This window comes from Dasypus novemcinctus, chromosome 6 (assembly GCF_030445035.2).
Source record: "Dasypus novemcinctus isolate mDasNov1 chromosome 6, mDasNov1.1.hap2, whole genome shotgun sequence".
Lineage (NCBI taxonomy): Eukaryota > Metazoa > Chordata > Mammalia > Cingulata > Dasypodidae > Dasypus > Dasypus novemcinctus.
Genome location: NC_080678.1, coordinates 18064206 through 18069282, shown reverse-complemented (window position 1 = coordinate 18069282; position 5077 = coordinate 18064206). Strand labels below are relative to the sequence as shown.

The 5077-nt window shown below is 45.8% G+C and overlaps 1 pseudogene; it reads left to right on the top strand.

Annotated features, from left to right (window-relative positions):
- The first annotated feature begins 515 nt into the window (after positions 1-515).
- LOC101447053 (T-complex protein 1 subunit alpha-like) lies at positions 516-3872 on the top strand (annotated as a pseudogene).
- Positions 3873-5077: the final 1205 nt, after the last annotated feature.

The window sequence follows — 5077 nt, the reverse complement described above, 5'->3', positions numbered from 1 at the left end:
GGGAAGTTGAAGACGGGCTAACTAGAAATGGGGCATCTTACGTGATTGCTCCTGAATTTGCAGGAGGCGCTAGAAAGAGGGAAGCTGGCAGTCATTGACCGAGTCCTGACCTGAGCATTCTGAGTGATTGCTGCAGAGGCTGTGGTTTGGCTTCCTGGGCTGGTTGCTCTAGAGGCTGTTCGTCAGAGTTCTATTGTTATATATATTTGCTTAGGCCATTGTCCATTTGTATTTTCAGTCTTTCAGACATGTAATAACAAACCACATAGGTAAAAAATTTAAGTCATCACATTAAAACAGCCAAAAGAAACAGTAATAGCCTCTACCCTGCTCCACAGCAAGGCCTGAGGAGTGGGGGGGCAAGCCAAGGTGGTGTTAACTCAGCAGCACCTGCGGAGCTGCCTGCACCCACTCCACGCTGTCACCACTGCTCTTGTGGCCGCTGCCCAGTCTAGGGGACAAGATGCTGGTGGCCGATGGTGTGAGTGATATTTGATGTGTCCCCTGCTGTAGAGATGGAGGGAACTTTGTCTGTGTTTGGGGACTGCAGCACTGGGGATGTGATCCTCTATCAGAACGTTATGGCTGCCACTTCTATTGCCAATCCTGTAAAAAGTTCTCTCAGTCCAGTTGGCTTGGATAAAATGTTGGTGGATGATATTGGGGATGTAACCATTACTAACAGTGGGGAACTGTGACAGTTTGATATTACTTTATGAGCCTCCAAAATGAGAAAGATTATGTTTGTAAACTTGTCTGTTCCTCTGGGTGTGATACCCTTTGAATGCATTAGATTCAGTTGACATGTCTTGATTCAATTACCTGTTAAGATTGGGGCTTTGATTTGACCATGTCAGTAGGGCATGACTCAGGATTGAGTCCCCGCCCCCTCGGTGGGCTGATATAAACAGATACTCACAGAAGAAGACATGGAAGAGGAAAGAACTTGGTCATTTTGGTCCTGCCACGTGACAGAAAGGAGAAGCCCCAGGAAGAGAGCCGAGCCATTTGCCTGACAGTTTGCAGCTGAGCAACTGAGCAGCAGCCCAGAAAGAAACAAGCTCTATGCCAGCCTGATATAAGAAGCCCCCAGAGATGAGCCCTATGCCAGCCTACAGCTGAGATCAGAAGACGCTGGGCCCATGGAGCCTTAAGAGGAAGAAGGCATGCAGAGATCGCCTACCATCTTGCTTCAACATGTAGCAACTGACTTTGGTGAGAAAGTTCCTCTTATATTACCTTCTGTTGGACTCTTAGGCCTTGTAACTGTAAGCTTTTACCCCAAATAAATACCCTTTATAAAAGCCAACAGACTTCTTGTACTTGCGTCAGCACCCCTTTTGGCTGCCTCATGCAGCAACCATCCTGAAGTTATTAGAGGTAGAACATTTTGCTGCTAAAGTTCTTTGTGAGCTGGCTGATCTGCAAGACAAAGAAGTGGAGATGGAACTACTTCAGTGGTTGTTATTGCACTAAATTATTTTCTAAAAAATGCAGATGTACTAGTCAAACAGAAAATTCACCCCACATTAGTGGCTCCTGACTTGCTTGCAAGGAAGCAGTGTGTTATATTAGTGAAAACCTAATTATTCACACAGATGAACTTGGAAGAGATTGCCTGATTAATGCTGCTAAGACATCTATGTCTTCCACAATCATTGGAATTGATGGTGATTTCTTTGCTATTACGGCAGTAGATGTGAGGCAGGTTAGTACAGGGAAAGGAAAGACTTGGGTCACAGCTGAAGACCCGGCAGACAACATGGTCGGCAGACAACATGGCTGGCAGACCACATGGCCGTGAGACCCTGCCGGGAAACCTCCCGAGGGGAAGTCTGCCAGGAAGATCCCACAAGACCCTGGCCACCAGATCCCATTTGGAACTCTGGGGTCAAGGTGAAGCCCCAGATAACCCCTGAGAGCTAACAGGAAGGTGATCTTAAGGCAACCAATCAAAAGATCAAACAGTTGGGGCCCCTCTCCAACATTATGAAGGGGGAGGAGTAGAAGTCCCAAAAGGCCTAGCCTGGGGTCCCCTCATGTATGACTTATCCTGCAACATGCCCGCAATCCATGTCTTGGATTGTGCAGTCTTTTCTTGTTTCTTAATAAACTCTTGACTCCCTTGACTTCCCAATGGCATGTCCTTAAATTCTTTTATGTAACATAAACCAAGAACCTAAAAGCCCAGAATACAGAGCCTTCCGCTAACAGATGGAGTACTTGCCTTTAAGTACACATATACAAGAGGTCAGCCTCGCTATCCAGTTAATTCTGTTAATGTCCTGAAAGCCCAGGGGAGAAGCCAGATGGAGAGTGTGCAGATCAATGGCTATGCACTCAGCTGTGTGGTAGGATCACAGGGGATGCCCAAGAGAATAGTTAATAGACAAATGCAAAAATTGCTTGCCTTCACTTCAGCCTGCAGAAAACCAAAATGAAGCTTAGTGTAAGGCAGTTAGTACAGACCCTGAAAAACTGGACCAAATTGGACAGAGGGAATCAGATATCACCAAGGAGAGAATTCAGAAGATCCTGGCAACTGGTCCCAATGTTATTCTAACCACTGGTGGAACTGATGATATGTGTCTGAAGTATTTTTTGTGGAGGCTGGTGCAATGGCAGTTAGAAGAGTTTTTATTTTTTATTTATTTCTGCCCCCACCCCTGTCCCCTCCTCTGTTCCCGCCTCCGCCTCCCACAGTTGTCTGCTCTCTGTGTCCATTCGCTGTGTTCTTTTTTTTTAAATTTATTTTTCCCCCCTCCCTCCGCCCAGTTATCTGTTTTCTGTGTCCATTTGCTGCATGTTCTTCTTTTTGTCCACTTCTGTTGTCATCAGTGGCACGGGTATCTGTGTCTCTTTTTGTTGCATCATCTTGCTGTGTCAGCTCTGTGTGTATGTGCCATTCTTGGGCAGGCTGCACTTTCTTCGCGCAGGGCGGCTCTCCTTACGGGGTGCACTCCTTGCATGTGGGGTTCCCCTACATGGGGACACCCCTGCATGGCATGGCACTCCTTGCGTGCATCAGCACTGTGCATGGGCCAGCTCCACACAGGTCAAGGAGGCCTGGGGTTTGAACCGCAGACCTCCCATGTGGTAGGCTGATGCCCTATCCATTGGGCCAAGTCCACTTCCCTAGAAGGGTTTTAAAAAGCGACCTTAAACACATTGCTAAAGCTTCTGGAGTGACTATTCTTTCAACCCTGGCCAATTCGGAAGGTGAAGAAACTTTTGAACCTGCAATTCTGGGACAAGCAGAAGAGGTGGTATGGGAGAGGAATAGCGATAATGAACTGATTTTAATCAAAAGCACTAAGGCTCATACAGCTGCATCAGCTATCTTACACGGGGCAAATGATTTCATGTGTGACGAGATGGAGTGCTCTTTAAATGATGCTTTTTGTGTGGTGAAGAGAGTGTGGAATCAAAGTCTGCAGTTCCAGGTGGGGGTGCTGTTGAGGCAGCCCTTTCCATATACCTTGAAAGCTACGCCACCAGCATGGGGTCTCGAGAACTGCTTGCTAGTGCAGACTTTGCAAGATCTTTTCTTGTTACTCCTAATATGTGAGCAGCTAATGCTGCTCAAGACTTCACAGACCTGGTTGCAAAGGTAAGAACTTTTCACAATGAAGCTCAAGCTAACTCAGAACATAAAAATCGACTTTGATTTGGTCAGCGGTAAACCTCAGGATAACAAAAAAGCAGGGGTGTTTGAAGTTACCATAGTTAAAGTAAAGAGTTTGAAGTATGCAATGGAAACTGCATTTACTGTTTTTCAAATTGATAATCTTATTAAATTACACCCCAAAAGTAAAGATGATAAACATGGAAGTTACGAAGGTGCTGTTCATTCAGGAACACTTAATGACTGATGTGATTTTTCCCTTATATTTATAACACTGTTAAATGGAGTACACTAAGCTGTAAAAAACCCAAACTGTAATATTAATTTAAATTACATATTTAGGGAAGCAGCCTTGGCCCAGTGGATAGGGCATCTGCCTACCACATGGGAGGTCCGTGGTTCAAACCCCGGGCCTCCTTGACCCGTGTGGAGCTGGCCCATGAGCAGTGCTGATGTGTGCAAGGAGTGCTGTGCCACGCATATGTGCCCCCCGCGTAGGGGAGCCCCACGTGCAAGGAGTGCGCCCCATTAGGAGAGCCGCCCAGTATGAAAGAAAGTGCAGCCTGCCAGGCATGGCGCCACACACATGGAGTGTTGATGCAGCAAGATGATGCAACAAAAAGAAACACAGATTCCCATGCCTCTGACAAATAAAATAAGTCTTTAAAAATAAATAAATAAGTAATATATTTAACCCAACTTATCCAAAACATTATCTGAATAAATAGTCAATATAAAAATTATCAGTGGGATATTTTACTTTTTTTTCAAAATTCACTGTGTATTTTATCCTTTCAGTACATCTTAATTCAGACTGGTCACATTTCTAGTGCTCAGTAACCATGTGAGGCTAGTGATTATCTGATTGGACAGCACTGAACCACCCAATTCAGTATTCAAACCACAGCAGGTAAGATTTCTCTTTCAAAACCTTTTCCAAAGTTCCATTATCTAGGTAAAAAGAAGCATCCAGTGCTGTAATAAAAAAAGTCAGATTAAGGATGTAGCTGTCCTACTAAAACCAATTGTTTCTGTTGTCCTCAAATTAACCTTTATTAGGTTGAGAGAAAAAATGCTTGGGTCAGATGTGGAACTGACTGGAGATAAAATATCAGGGGTCAGGAAGTGAACTTGGCCCAGTGGTTAGGGCATCCGTCTACCACATGGGAGGTCTGCGGTTCAAACCCTGGGCCTCCTTGACCCATGTGCAGCTGGCCTATGTGCGGTGCTGACGCATGCAAGGAGTGCCCTGCCACACAGGGGTGTCCCCCTCGTAGGGGAACCCCATGTGCAAGGAGTGCGCCCCATAAGGAAAGCCGCCCAGCGCAAAAGAAAGTGCAGCCTGCCCAAGAATGGTGCCACCCACACAGAGAACTGACACAAGAAGATGACGCAACAAAAAGAAACACAGATTCCCGTGCCGCTGACAACAACAGAAGCGGACAAAGAAGA